General features: G+C 40.3%; 1 long non-coding RNA gene and 1 pseudogene across 1 annotated transcript; one reads left to right on the forward strand and one right to left on the reverse strand.

Moving 5' to 3' along the window:
- Positions 1 to 123: 123 nt before the first annotated feature.
- LOC118547868 (uncharacterized) lies at positions 124 to 9231 on the forward strand. The gene is made up of 4 exons (XR_004923312.2): positions 124 to 421; positions 1041 to 1108; positions 6941 to 6971; positions 9086 to 9231. It is a non-coding gene; the product is annotated as an uncharacterized LOC118547868 (long non-coding RNA).
- Positions 9232 to 11826: 2595 nt separating this feature from the next.
- On the reverse strand, positions 11827 to 12432 carry LOC144382451 (large ribosomal subunit protein uL22 pseudogene; annotated as a pseudogene).
- Between the last annotated feature and the right edge of the window lie 3793 nt (positions 12433 to 16225).

Raw genomic sequence — 16225 nt, forward strand, 5'->3', positions numbered from 1 at the left:
CATGGAGGGCGGGGAGGAGAGTTTTACGACACCTTGGGAGGGCCATATACGGCAGTAGGAGGGGCGAGAAAGAAGGAGAAAAAGAATAGGAGGAAGAGCAAGTTTCAAAAAGTGAGTGACAGAAAGGCAGGAAGTGGGAGGTGGCGACCGCCTGTAACATTTGACTGTAATAATTGCCGTTCACTGCAGACCCGCTATTTTTAGGCACTGTGAGAGACATTTTACATTTTATGACCTCCTTTAATTCACCAATCTTATAAGGCAGTATTATCCTCTCTTTACAGGTGGCTCAACCGAAACCCAAAGAGGTTAAACAACTTGCCAAAGTCACGCAAGAAGAAAGTGAAAGTGTCAAAATTCGAATCCAGGTCTCTAACTCAAAAGCATATCCCATAGCCTGAAGGAGGCTTCTGAGATACTGGTAATGTTTTATGTTTTCATCTGGGTGGTGGTGACTTTTTATTTTTTTGCAGTTTTTACCTTCGTAAAAATTAAGCTACACGCTTAAGTTTTGTGAGCTTTACAGCATGTATGTTATAATTCAATAAAAAGTTTTTAAGTACCTAAGTTTTGTCATTGTGAAATGTGTACATTCTGTATTCGTGCTATGTTATCCTTTATTACAAATAAACTGCGTTTTAATTGTATATTTTTATAAATAGTATGTGCCATTTTGGAATATGCTTCATAGGTTATAAAACCTTGCTGATGTTTTATTTCATTTGAATCTCAAAATTCTGGGGATGGGTGCAGACAAGAAAAGTGAGCCTGGGGAGTTGGGAAGATCTAGCACAGTTATTCCTGTTGCTGGTTTTTAAGTCCTACTAGTTTCTTTCAACCCTGTTGAGTAGCTGAATGACCTGGATCAAATTACTTAACTCAAGTTGCCCAATTTCTAAAATAGGGATAATAATAGTACCTACCTCACAGAGTTGTGTAAGGATTAAATGAGATAATGTGTATATGATACCTAACACATAATAAATAGCTGTTGGTTATTTTTCCTTCACCATAAAAGCTGTTCTGTAAATGTTTTCTAGAGTCCAGTTATGATGTTCAAGGTGATCTCAAGATGGGAATATGAAGCTAATCTAACTAGATATCTAAAGTAAGATTATGGGGGCACCTGGGTGGCTCAGTGGTTAAGCATCTGCCTTCGGCTCAGGTCATGATCCCAGGGTCCTGGGATCGAGCCCCGCATTGGGCTCCCTGCTCAGTGGGAGGCCTGCTTCTCCCTCTCCCACTCCCCCCTGCTTGTGTTCCCTGTCTCCCCCTGTCTCTGTCAAATAAATAAAAATCTTTAAAAAAATTTTTTTAAATAAATAAAGTAAGATTATGAAACATGGTAGGAGTAGGGGGTAGTGGAAGATGACTAAGAATTGGTTAGCATTTTTTTTTAGATTTTATTTTATTTTTTTAAGTAATCTCTATACCTAATGTGGGGGCTCAAACTCACAACCCCAAGATCAAGAGTTGCATGCTCCATCAACTAAGCCAGCCAGGCACCTTTGCTTGTTTGTTTGTTTGTTTGTTTGTTTGTTTTAAGAAGATTTGCTTAGCATTTACCCAGCACTGATCAATAGAGAACCTGAATCTCATGTGCACACTCACGAGGTGGGGAGAATTTGCCCTTTTCCTTAGGATCATTGAACTAATTTTTCTGATTCAGTATTTACTAAATAACTTGATAATTGGTAAATAATTGAGCACTTAGATGAGAGAAGCCATGAATAACAAGCTCAGGCATATTTATTATTCCCTGGAAGGTGGTTTTACACCTCTACAGCTGAAGCCCACATACTGGGACTCACAAAAGTACAGCCACCTCCTTTCCCTCTGTAGGGTCCACCTTTCACCTACCTTTGTTTCTTAAGTTCCAAAAAGTCTGCGTTGGTACCTCAGACAAGTAGAATGGTTTTCCTGTTATACCACAGAAGAGATAAGTATACTGAGTAACTGCAAGGCCTACTTTTAATTTTTGTTTCTCTTTTTCCCCTTCCTTTCTAATTCCTACTCCCATTCTCCTACTCTCTTCTTAGGATGTTTTAAGAAGTCAGGTATCAATCTGTATCTTTTTCCTTTACAGGAGAGCTACTGTTTCTCTCTGGATGTTTCTCTTTCTCTTCAGTGTTCTTTCATTTTACTCTAATACATCTAGGATTAGATTTTTCATGTCTATCCTGATTGGCCCTTTATGCACCCATTCAATCTGAGATTTTTTTTTTTAATTCCAGGAACTTAGAAGCATTATATCTACAAATATTTTCTCCCTTCTATTTTTCCCCTTCTTATATTCTTGGTTTTTTAAAAAAGATTTTTATTTATTTATTTGAGAGAGAGAGCACAAGCAGGGGAGATGGGGAGAGGGAGAAGCCAACTCCCCGCTGAGCAGGGAGCTCAATGCAGGACTCAGTAGCAGGACCCTGGGATCATGACCTGAGCCAAACACAGATGCTTAACAGACTGAGCCAGGCAGGTACCCCTCTTCTTGTATTCTTGTAAACAGATATTGATACTTACACTTTTATCTTCTAGGTCTGCTTTCGTATTTTCATGTTTATCCCTTCCTAATACCTTCTAGAAGGGTTCCTCTACGTGATTTTCAGTGAAATCATTCATTCTCAGCCTAGATCCCTATTGTTATATAACCCATTTATTAAATCATTTACTTCAACCATTATATTTTCCATAGTATTTTGAATTGGTTCTTCATGATTTATTATCCTGCTTCAACCCAGTTGGGAGATTTTGTCCCCCCTGGGGACATTTGGCAATATCTGGAGACACTTTAGGTTTTTACATCTCAGGGTGGTGCTTCTGGAATCCAACTGGTAGAAGCCAGGGATGCTCCTAAACTTACCACAATGCACAGGACAGCCCCATCCCACCACAACATAGAACTGTCTGGCCCAAAATGTCAGTAGTGCCCAAATCAAGAACCCATGATATAACCAATATAAACTCTTTTCTTTTTGAGGATGTATATTTATTTAAATTATCTTTTCATCAGATGCATTTAATCTGTTATCTTATCCCTCCTATAACTCATTACTTTTCTCTATGAATTTGTATTTCACTGAAGGTATCAGCTCCTTGGCTAATATGTATACGCAGAGGGAGAGGCAGAAGCCCAGCATTGGGAAAAGGTGAAGGATGCACCAAAAGGAGGAAAGTCTGTAGTGTCACTGTCTGGGATCCATCACTCCCTGTTTGCCAACTCACATGCACACATGTGCACACACACATATCCTCAGGATTTTCACAGTTTTTACAGATCTGTCAATTTTGGTGCCATCTCAGTTTGGGTGTGATGGGGAGCCAGCCACCAGTGTGAATTTACCATCTTGTTTGGTTCCTACATTTAAACTCACACCAGGGGGATGAGGCTGAAAGTTCCAACCCTTGAATCACATGGTTGGTTCCAGACCTCATCCTGAGACTATCCAGGTGTCCTCAGCCACCAATCATCTCATTAGCATACAAAAAGACCCTTATTCAGAGATTCCATGGGTTTTAAGAGTCATATGCTAGAGGGAAGGGGCACAGAGACCAAATGTATATTTCTTACTATGTCACAAACAGTTTCATTATGTCCTTTCCAATCGTATGCCTTTTATTTCTTTTTCTTGTCTTATTGCATTAGCTAGGATTTGCAATATGGTGTTGAATATGAGTGGTGAGGTGAAAGTGGACATACTTCATTCCTTGTCTTAGGGAGAAAATACTTGTTTTTTTGTTATTAAGTATGATGTTCGCTGTGGGATTTTTATAAATGCCCTTTATCAAGTTAAGGAAATTTCTGGGCAGTGGCATACCTTGTATCTTAGTTCTTAAAACCTATGGAACATTGATTAGGCTCAGATCATGTATATGCAGCTTGAGGATAAACCCAACTTTATGGGACCATTTTATTGATCTCCTTAATCTCCCCAACACTTCCCTTTCTGGTCTTCTAGCTAGAAAATGGAGTGGGCTTTAGTTTTCTCACTCTGTTGTGTACTCCCTGAAAATGCAACTGCTGTGGAACCAAGAAGCAAGAGGATATACAGTGAAAACAGTAGTGGGGATCCCCCATTGCTCTTGGGATCAAAGCTCTCTCCTCAGAGTTTTAGGTGCCTGCCTGGCCTCCACTGCCATCCCCGCCTCCATTGCCACTATGGATGTGCCAATGGACTGGTGTGAGAGAGAATGGAAAAACAACAACAAACGTTGGATTTCCATCACAGTTTATGACCTACAGAGGCCCCCTTTGCTGTTCCTCAAACCATGATAGAGGATTTCTCTTGGAGTTCTCTCTGACCACACCTGGTACACAGCTCTGTGTTTCAGCTTGTGTTTGACTCCAGGCCAGGAGATACCAGAGGGAAAACAAAATGGGAAATGCTGTGATGGGTCAGTTGTAGTTTGAGTTCCGGTTGCCTTCCCCAACCTGCCTCTTGCCATTTGCATTCTAGAGTCTGTAGATAGCTGTTCCATGTATTTTGTCCAGAGTTTTTACCTGTATTGAGTGGGAAATACAGAATGAAGCACTAATTATCTTGACCAGACCCAGTAGTCTCAGCCACCTTAGTCGATACGTATTTTAGTTTATATTTTGTCTTATCATTAGAGAGTTTGAACATCTTTTCATATTTTGGAGCTGTTTTTATATTACTGTGGGGAATTAAGTTTTATCTTTTTCCTCTAATTTTTTTGAGTTTTTTATCTGTCTAGCATATTCTTTATCTGAGATATGTGTTGCAAATACTTTCTCCTGGTTTGGCCATTGTCTTTTCATAGTGTTTATATTTTGGGGGCCTGCAGAAGTGTTTTTTTTTTTTTTAAGATTTATTCATATATTTGAGTGAGAGAGAAAGAGCATGAGCAGGAGGGGCGGAAGGAGAGGAAGAGAGAATCTGAAGCCGACTCCGTGCTCAGCACAGAGCCTGACATGGGTCTCTATCTCATGACCCTGAGATCACGACCTGAGCTGAAACAAGAGTAGGACACTTAACCAACTGTGCCACCCAGGTGCCGCCAGAAGTGTTTTTTATGAAGTCAAAGTTACCAACTTCTATTTTATTGCATCTGGATTTGGAACCATAGAAAGATTTTCCTTTCACCTAAAGAGGAATTCACCCATGTTTTCCTCTGGAGCTTGTATAGTTTCCAATGAGCTCTCTAATTGGTTTGGGACTGAATCTTGTATATGAGGTGAGGTATGAATCTATTTTTTTTCAAAAGTGTTTCAGAAATCCCACAACTGAATAAATAAAATCTTTAAGGGAAAAAAAAAAGGGATGCCTGGGTGGCTCAGTCAGTTGAACACCTGCCTTTGGCTCAGGTCATGATCCCAGGGTCCTGGGATCCGAGCCCCACGTTGGGCTCCTTGCTCAGTGGGGAGCCTGCTTCTCCCTCTCCCTCTGCCAGCCACTCCCCCTGCTTGTGCTCTCTCTCTTTCTCTCTCTGACAAATAAATAAAATATTTAAAAAAAAAAAAGGACAGATGGAAGGAAGGAAGGAAAGAAGGAAGGAAGGAAGGAAGGAAGGAAGGAAAATCCCACAACTGGAGTGCCTGGCTGCCTCAGTTGTTAAGCATGTGACTCTTGATCTCAGGGTTGTGAGTTCAAGCCCCATGTTGGGGGGTGTAGAGATTACTTAAAAATAAAATCTTTAAACAAAAATCCCACAACCTTCTCAAGTTTGGCAATTCGCTAAAAGCATTCATAAGACTCAATTGCAGGCTATACTCAAGGCTAGAGTTGATTACAGCAAAGGATGCAGAGCAAAGAAGCAGGAAGATATACATTGGCAGAGTCCAGAGAGGCCAAACACAGGCTTTTGCATCTTTCCCATCCAAGCCCACATAGACATGCTTTCTTTCTGCCATCAAATTACAGAGACAAATGTGATATGCTTCTGCCCAAGGAATCTTGTTTGAATTTTGGGATCTAAGGCATTTGTGGGAAGGCTAGTCATATGAGAGGCCTATCCTGCTACACAACCAGCCCTGGCAACCCACATTCAGGACCCCAACAGTGAAATCAAATGCATGCAAATCATCAGTCTTAATGTTTGTGTAAAGTAATCTGACAAGCTGGGACAGCACGGTCCATTGTTTCGGGTGTACACAGCAAAATCATCAATCACTGACACACACGTACACAAAAATATTCTGAGGGCCATATTCCCAGAGGTTGACCAAGGGTCATTCATGGTTCTAGGTTCCCATGAAGACAGGAGAGAATAAGCAACCAGACCTATTTTAACTCCCTCATAAAATGACTAACCAATTTTCCTAAGTACCTTTGTGAAAAAGTCTCACTTCACCCCAGTGATTTGAGATGCCACTTTTATCATACACTGAGGTTCTATACGGACTTGCATCTATTTCCAGATTTTCTATTCTATTTCAGGTTTATTTATTCATGTAGTAGTTAGTAATGCAATGTTTTCATTAGAAAGGGTTTATATTGTGCTTGATATTGTAGAGCTTGTCCATCCTTGTAGCTTTTCTAGTCTTTTCCTGACTATTCCTGCATGTTTATTTTTCCATATGAAGTTTAGCATCAACATATCTATCTCCATGAAAGCTTGTTTCTACCCAACTTTTCTTCCTTTGATAATGTCTGTATCCCAACCTTTAACAAGTATCATTTTTTCTACAAAAATCATCCACATTACAGAAAGGATGACAAAGAAAAGCCACATTAAGCCCAATGCTCTAACATAACATGGATATCATTGTGTTTCTTTTTATACAATTGTAATTATATGTATAGATATATATTTCTATCATGTTATTACAGTCTTCATAACCATCGTTTTAATGACTGTATAGTATTTTAACGGAGACTCATAATTTTTTTCATGACTTATTTAATGAAGAATATTTAAGTTATGCCCCAATCATACCATAAACAATGCTAAATACTACTTTTTCATTTATTTATTTCCTTAGGTAGAGACTCCCAGAGTAGGATTGCCAAAAGGTAAACGGTATAAACATTTTTCAATCTCTTGATATATGTTAATAAGTTGCTTTGTTTAAAGTTGTACTAATTAAACTGTCACCAGCAATAAGAGGGCCTATTTTCATAGCATCCTTATGTTTCATTGTTTACCATGGCTTAAAATAAAATAATAACCACAAGTGTGACCAAAATGTAAACGTTTATACCTTCTGACCCACCAATTCCACTGCTAGAATTATGGAAATAATCATCTGGTGTGTATATGCAAGGATGTCCACTATAGAATATGGCAGTATGATACCAGGCATTTTTTTTTTAAGAATTTATTTATTTATTTGAGAGAGGGCGCACAGGGGGAGGGAAGGGAAGAGGGAGAGAGAGAATCTCAAGCAGATCCCATGCTGAGAGTGGAGCCTGATACGGGGCTCCATCCCAAGACCCTGAGATCATGACCTGAGCCAAACTCAAGAGTCAGACGCTCAACTGACTGAGCCACCCAGGCACCCCTCTACATTTCCTCTTGATGATTCTCCAGCATCTTAAACACAATACATCCAAAATGAACTCCACACTGGTTCCTTCCCTGTCTCAGTAATTAGCAATGCCATCATCCTTGTTTCTTAAGCCAGAAACCAAGGCCTCATTAGCTCATATTCAGTCTGTTCCAAGTCCTAGTTTGACACAGCCCTCTACTCTGACAACCTGTCTCCCTCTTCACTGCCATCATCCTAGACCAAACTATGAGCATCAGTCATCTGGATTATTTAGGCTCCTAAAGGGTCTCCTTACTTCTTTTCTTATCCCATGTACTCGTTTCCTGAAGCTGCTATAACAAATTATCACAAAATTGGTGGCTTTAAACAACAGAAATGTATTCTCTTACAGTTCTAGAAGCCAGAAATCTGAAATCAAGTTGTCAGAAGGGCAGCATTCCCTCTCAAGGCTCTAGGGAGTGAATGCGATCCTTGCATCTTCTACCTTCTGGTGGTTGCTGGCATTCTTTGGTGTGCCTTGGCTTGTGACCACACCAATCCACCCTCTATCTTCACACCACCTTCTTTGTGTGTCTGTGTCTTTTTCTTTTATATATATATTTGTATATATATATAAAAATATGTATTTTTTTTTAAGATTTTATTTATTTTAGAAAGAAAGAGAGACAGCATGAGCAGGAGGGGCAGAAGGAGAGGAAGAGAAAATCTCAAGCAGACTCCGCACTGAGTGCAGAGTCTGACACAGAGCTCAATTCCAAGATCCTGAGATCATGACCTGAGCTAAAACCAAGAGTCAGACATTTAACTAACTGCACTAGCCAGGTGCCCTACCCTCTGCCTTTTTCTTATGAGAACACTTGTCCTTGGATTTAGGGCCCACCTCAGTAATCCAGGATTCTCTCCTTATCTCAAGATCCTTATTTTAAGGGTGCCTGGATGGTTCAGTCGGTTAAGCATCTGCCTTTGGCTCAGGTCATGATCCCAGAATCCTTGGATCAAGTTCCATGTCGGACTCCCTGCTCCGTGGGGAGTCTGCTTCTCTGTCCCTCCCCTGGCTCGTGCTCTCTCTCTCTCTTTCTCTCTCTCACTCTCTCTCAAATTAATTAATTAATTAACTAAAAAAAGATCCTTATTTTAGTTGCATCTGCAAAGGTCCTTTTTCTAAATAAGAGCATTCACAGAATGCAGTTTTGATGTGGATATCCTTTGGTAGGGGGGCCTTTTTCAACCTACCACATCCCATTTTTTCACCTAGTAGCCACAGTGACCTTTTGAAATAGAAATTTATTTAAAATTTTACATACCTGGGGTACCTGGCTGGCTCAGTCTGTAGAACATGCAACACTTGAACATAGGGTCCTGAGTTCAAGTCCCACATCGGTGGTGAAGATTACATTAAAAAATTTTTAAAATAAAATCTTTAAAATTTTACATGGCCTATAACCCCTCAGTGCCTTCCCACCTCAGTTATCATAATATGTAAATTCTTCCCCTTGGTTCAAATCTCCTGCCTAACCTGAAGCCTATCTCTCCAACCTCAACTCCCATTCATCTGCTGCACACTTGGCCTAAGGCAGCTTTTCCCCTCCACCTCCATCTTCTTACAGTTAATTCCCATTACACCTTCTCTCTCCACAGGTTTGATGACCAACTGGTGTGGTAGTTCACCTCTAATGCTTGGATATTAGTTGATCTGCAGCTGGGGTCAACAAACTAGAGTTAGTGGGCCAAACTTGGCCTGCTGCCTTTCTTTATAAATAAAGTTTTATTGGCACAAAGTCAGAGTTATTTGTCTATGTATTATCTATGGCTGTTTCTGTGCAATAGCAGCAGAGTTGAGTGGCTGCAACAGAGGCTAAATGGCCCATGAAGCCAAACATATTTACTACATGGAACTTTCCAGAAAAAAAAATTTGCCGATCTCTGTTCTAGGCTATTGGTTTCCTGTTTAGTGCTCTCAGATCCACTATTTGGTTTCCTCTTTTCTCCAGAGAGTCAACTTTTTTCCAGGTGCTATTGCTGCCTCCTCTAGTAAATCCCCTAAATTTTCAATAATCTGTAGTTATAATAGACTGTGTTGTTTGGTCTATTAAGTGTAACAAGACATGGTGTGACTTGTGGAACAGGCCGCAGACATCAGGCAGCCACTGGTCTTCAGTCAGGCCAAATGAGCCCCTCCTAATGAAGAGAAGGGGTAATCTCACCCATTTCGAGGGAATTTAAATGACTATCACATTTTTATTTTATGAATATTTATTTCCCCACTCCTCCAGCTCTTGTGTCTGGGTCAGGCCTTGACTTATGAACATGCATCTTCTTGTTCATGATACTCAGCAGGTGCCTATGCCCAGTGATAGTTGCAGACTGGGTACTTACATCGCTCTCTCTGTTTCTCTTCTCTGCCCTGCCCCTCTCTCCCTGTCCAAATATGCTCTTCTTCATGGAACAAGATGAGTATGATCCATTTTTACAACACTGGATTCCTGACCCATCTCTCCTGTGGGGGCTTGTGCTTCTTGGGGTGTGTGGTTGGCTGATGCTTTATCCCCTCCGGTATGAATATCCTGTAGGACATAACTATATACTATACTATACTCCAAATTGCAAGCCCTTCTGCCACCTTGAGCATTTGTAGGACTTGACTTGAAAAGCTCATGGCCTCCTTTCAGACATGGCTTTGGCCTTTTCTGACTCCCACCTAGTAGAGGGTTTGCCTCAGAATTCCAGTATTTCCAGTGGAACAGCATCATATTTCTCACAGGGGAATTAGGAAACAAAAACAGCAGACTCTCAGACCTGAGAAATTGTTGCTTGAATGACTTATACAGGATATGCAAAAGTATTCATTTTTTAACTATTGGCTAAACGGTTCTCTACCTCTGTGGACCCAAACTGATCTTAGGGAGATTGTTGCTCTGTTTCAATGTCTTCCAGTGGTTTGCCACTGGCTGGTTCCTTTTCTTAACTCTGTGGGCCCTCCTGATAGTAGTCTCAACCAAGAAGATATGGGTTGCCTCATTGTGCAGAATATCTTGTCTGAATTAAGCTAAACCAACACTTACGGCCTATCAATATATCCATACCCACACCCCAAGTGACAAAATTTTGCTTTATATACTTTAAAAGATTTCAGAGTGCCTGGGTGGCTCAAGTCAGTAAAGCATACGACTCTTGATTTTGGCTCAGGTCATGATCTCAAGGTCATGAGATCAAGCCCTGTGGAGCCGCTTAAGATTCTTTCTCTTCCCTCTGCCCCTCCCCCACTCCCTCTTAAAAAAAAATATTTCGGGGCTCCCGGGTGGCTCATCTTGGTTCATGACCTCTGGGTCCTGGGATCGAGCTCCACTTGGGGCTCCCTGCTCGGCGGGGAGTCCGCTTCTCCCTCTCCCTCTGCCTCTCCCCATTTATGCACTCTCTCTCTCTCTCTCTCTCTGTCTCAAATGAATAAATAAAATCTTAAAAGAAAATAATTTGGGTCTCAGAACTATCAATGGAGACATTTCATTAGCACACATACAAAAACTCTAATTTTTTTTTTAAAGATTTTATTTATTTATTTGACAGAGAAAGACAGCGAGAGAGGGAACACAAGCAGGGGGGGTGGGGGAGGGAGAAGCAGGCTTCCCACTGAGCAGGGAGCCTGATGCGGGGCTCGATCCCAGAACCCTGGGACCATGACCCGAGCCGAAAGCAGACGTTTAACGACTGAGCCACCCAGGCTCCCCATCGAATTTTTTTTTAAGATTTTATTTATTTATTTGACAGAGACACAGCAAGAGAGGGAATACAAGCAGGCAGTGGGAGAGAGAGAAGCAGGCCTCCTGCCGAGCAGGAAGCCAGAAGTGGGGCTCGAACCCAGGACCCTGGGATCATGACCTGAGCCGAAGGCAGACGCTCAACAACTGAGCCACCCAGGCGCCTCTTTTTTTTATTTTTTAAGGACAGGAAGGGGCTATCTAACATTCCTTGCACATGATGATGATGGGCACCAGACATGTATCTGGGGGTTCATGAAAGCATATCAGAAAAACTGTGCTTTATCTTATGTAGTCTCTTTCTTGGGTCCAGTGTCGCTTTACATGAAGGCTTATTATTATTATTCAGGAATTATTCCTATTACAGAATTTTTATGACCTCTTTTTTTAACTTCCAAGTCTTTGAACATAATTTTTGAAAAGAAAAAATAATGCAATCGTTTTTCATAACCATAATGTTCTATTTTCATGTTTGCTAATGTACTCTCGCTTTTTTTCAGCTATGACATTTAAGTCTGTGATCCATTTAAGCTAATTTTTGTAGATGGTAAGAGGTAGAGGTCCAACTTCATTCTTTTGCATGTGGATATCCAGTTATCCCAGCACCATTTGTTGAAATTCTTTTTTTTTTAATTTATTTTTTTTATTTGCATTTATTCTGCAGAATTTACTCCCGGGCCATGTTTTTGTTTCTTCAGTTTCTTCTGGGATATCTTTTTCTTCTGTGCAACCTCCTCTTCTGGTTCAGGAACAATCTGCTCTTTTTCAGTAAGGATCATCTCAATGTGGCAGGGAGAGCTCATGTATGGGTTAATCCGACCATGAGCCCTGTACATTCTCCGCCACATCTTGGGGGCTTTGTTCACCTGGATGTGCTCAATGACCAGAGAATCAACATCTAAACCCTAAGTTCTGCATTACTCCCTGCATTTTTCAGCATGTGCAGTAAAAGTCTTCTTGGGCCACCGACCCTGTGTCCAGCCCCACTGTTTGGCCTGGGCACACCTACCAACTCCACCATTGTAGCGACGGAATGGCACACACTGCTTCTGTAAAGTGACGCCTTTCAGATACTTGGTGGCTTTTCGGATATGCATAACCTTGATGGCCTGGGCAGTTTCACGTGTGCTCTTAAAGTGAACATGAAGGTTTGAACCTCTTGATTTACATGATTTTGTAGGGTTTTCTGGGTCAAGCGAATAGTGAACCATTTTCAGAGGTCACCTCAGGCCGCTTAGGGGAAGAGCCATTTGTTGAAATTCTTGCCCCTTTAGATGTTCTGGCAACTTTGTGAAAAACCAATTGACTACAAATATGAGGGTTTATTTCTGCACTCTCAATTCTATTCTGTTTGATCTGTATGTCTATCATTATGCTAGTACCACAGGGTTTTGATTACTGTAGCTTTGTAGTAAGTTCCAAAATTGGGATGTGTGTGTCCTCCAACTTCATTCTTCTCTTTCAAGATGGTTTTGGCTATCCTTGGTCAATTTTTTGTAGCAACAACAAAAAAATGAGTATATTCATCCATTGCCTTTAATCAGATTTAGTATTGTTCTTACGAACCTCTATAATGGAATTCTAAGAAGGCTGTTTTGGAATGGGGTATTTGGGAAGACATTTTAATTTGGGAAAGGTACCATGATGCTTAAAACCTTTGGAGTCTGACTTGTTTCAGAGGAATCTAAAGTTTGATTTTCTTTCACAAATACAATTTGTTGTGTAACATCAGAACACATGATTTGTAGGACTTGAGCAGCAGTACAGAATTTTAGATCATTAGCCATGTGATCCTTGAAATCAAAACAAAGCTTTGAGTTTCAGGAACCCTCATGGTAGCAAATCAACACAAGAAATAGGTGTAAATAATATCTTCAATTCAAGTCCTGACCTTGATTGGAGTCTGTATTTTAGGTCAGAATTGTATCAGTAATTATTTATATAACATAGGCATTTGATGATTTGAAACTTTTAATAATACTTTTTGAAATAAATATTGATACCATAAAGTCCTTTTTTGGTTTTGTTGTTGTTGTTTACTTTTTTTTATTTAAGTAATCTTTTCACCCAACATGGGGTTCAAACTCACAACCCTGAGATCAAGAGTCACATGCTCTTCTGACTGAGCCAGCCAGGTGCCTCAGCCCTTCGGTTTTTAATCTGCTTTTAAAAATTAAAGTCTTTGGTGAATTATTTCCTTACAAACAAAGAGTACCAGGAAATCACTCCAAGTCCCAAGGAACATTTATGGATTTCTTGATTCCCCAACCAGTCCCACAATAATGATCATAGATCTGCTTTAAAAATTTCATACCCAGAGGTGCCTGGGTGGCTCAGTCATTAAGCATCTGCCTTCGGCTCGGGTCATGATCCCAGGGTCCTGGGATCGAGCCCCACATCGGGCTCCCTGCTCTGTGGGAAGCCTGCTTCTCCCTCTCCCACTCCCCCTGCTTGTGTTCCCTCTCTCTCTGTGTCTCTGTCAAATAAATAAATAAAATCTTTAAAAAAAAATTTCATACCCAGAAACTCACTATCCTTCACAATCAACCAACCTCTTGCCATCTCCTAGTGAATTAATGTGTGAAACTTTCATAACAGTTTTTAGATATGATTTTCTTTTTTTCTTTTTTATCTAAGTAGGCTCCACACCAAATGTGGGGCTCAAATTCATAACTCCAAGAACAAGAGTCACATGCTCCACCAGTTGAACTAGCCAGACACCCCTAGATATGATTTTCTGTTTGAAATGTCAAAGTACCACCTCCCCCAAAAAACCCAACTCCATAGCATCTCTCTTGGTCTAATGATCATACAAGGAGTACAATTACTGTTTGTGTTAGGTCCACTTTTGCTGTTTTACATTTATACCATTTTAACAAGTTAGCATCCAGGGTAAGAGTGAAGTTCTAGGTCAATCTAGAACATGATTCAATTCTGATGCTTTGTCAAAATGTAAAGGTCCCTGATAAGTGCCAAAATATAACTTTGATGTGGAAACACACTTGGATCACAATGGAGATACAAGAAATTCTCATTTTATGAAATAGATACATTCTGGAAGTCCTCGTATATTGTAAATATCACATAATTAAGCCATTTACCATATAGATTAGTTGGTCTACCTAGAAACATAACCAGTAGGACATATATATTTACTAAGAGATTTATTACAAGGAATTGCTTTACACAATTTTAGGGGCTTGCTAGGCAGGTCTGAAACCTGTAGGGCAGGCCAACATGCTGGAAACTCCTGGGAAGGATTAATGCTGCAGTCCTCAGGAAGAATTTCTCTTCCAGGGGAATTTCAGTTTTACCTCTAAGGCCTTTCAACTGATTGGCTAAGGTCTGTTCAGATTATATAGGATAATATCTTTTACTTAAATTCAACTGATTGCGTATGTTAATTACATCTACAAATACCTTCACAGCAATACCTAGGTAAGTAAGTTTTTGAATCACTGGGCAGTATAGCCAAGCCAAGATGACACATAAAACTACCTTCCACACCATAGAACTGACAAAGCCTGCAGATATTTCTGTTTACCAAATAAACTGACACCACCCCATGGCAATAAGAAAAATTCATAATTCCTCAGCTTGCCAGCTTTGAAAATATACAATTCTTTTTTTTTTTTTTTTTTTTAAGATTTTATTTATTTATTCATGAGAGACAGAGAGAGAGAGAGGCAGAGGGAGAAGCAGGCTCCCAAGGAGCAGGGAGCCCGATACGGGACTCGATCCCAAGTCTCTGGGATCATGACCTGAGCCGAAGGCAGACGCTTATCCATCTGAGCCACCCAGGCGCCCCGAAAATATACAATTCTTGATTGTATTTTTTAAAATTTGGGGATTCTCAATATTTTACATTATCACATACATAAAGTAAAACTTTATTAATATTATTAATAATATTTTCATATCATACTACTTCAAAATTTTATAATTAAAGCTCATGGCACAAGTAATTCTTTTTCGTCAAGTAGCTCTTACAATGCTGAAAGGTTAGAAGCTATGCCTTTATCTAATGTAATCAGGTGGAGCCCAGTGGGAGAGTATCTCAGGTGTCTATGTATGTCTGTCTCTTTCAATCTCTCTCTCTTCAATGTCCTCTTTCAATATCCTAGTCTAGTTCCCCTCCTTTGAGGCTCTATACTCCCCCATGTAGGAGGAGACATTTCCTTCCTTCCACTTTTTGGATCTTGCAAACTTCAGTATCTTAGGCTTGACCAGACTTTGGGGACTGCAGAGGGAAAGGTAGAGTCTAGTCCAGGAGGAATGCGGGCACATTAAATCTTGTTCGATTTTCCCCAGACAATCACAGTGACTTGATTCCTCACCATTCCCTAAGAAGTAGGTACACCACTCCCAAATTAGCATTAATTTTACTCAGTGACAACACAGTCTCTCTCAGATATGATTTTTTCCCCCAGCATTATTTCGTTAAGGAGCTTTTGACTCCTTTCTGAATCCAGCTTGCAAGCATCATGACATTAGCTGGCACTATGTTAGTCAGCAAGAATAAAGTAAGCCAACTCCAAATATCTTTCCTAAAAAAATTGGGGGTGGGGGTGGGAGTGCGTAATAGGTCTCAGTTCCTGCTACAGTAGACCTTCGATAAATGTTTGTTGAATTAAATATAATGGGCTTTCCTCTATGTGATGGGGACTCGTGGATGGTCTTCGAATGGCGATTAAATTTCCATCCTGTGGCAATACAAGATTTAATTCCTCCAAACAAACTTACATATTTCAACAAGAGACGTCATACTTCCTAAGGGAAATAATCTTGAATGAAAGAAACACAATCGCTACTCAAATTTAAATCATTATTGTTCATAATACAACATCATTTTAACACCTATTTCAATGCTCTGCCCATCAACTGATGCAGACAGAATACTGCTGTCTGGAACGGTACCAATTTTGTCATTTTTAAAAGGGAGTGAAGAGGGGTGCCGGGTTGGCTCAGTCGGTAGAGCCTGCGACTCTTGATCTCAGGTTTGTAAGATCAAGCCCCACGTTGG

The sequence above is a fragment of the Halichoerus grypus genome, chromosome 7 (genome assembly GCF_964656455.1).
Source record: "Halichoerus grypus chromosome 7, mHalGry1.hap1.1, whole genome shotgun sequence".
NCBI lineage: Eukaryota > Metazoa > Chordata > Mammalia > Carnivora > Phocidae > Halichoerus > Halichoerus grypus.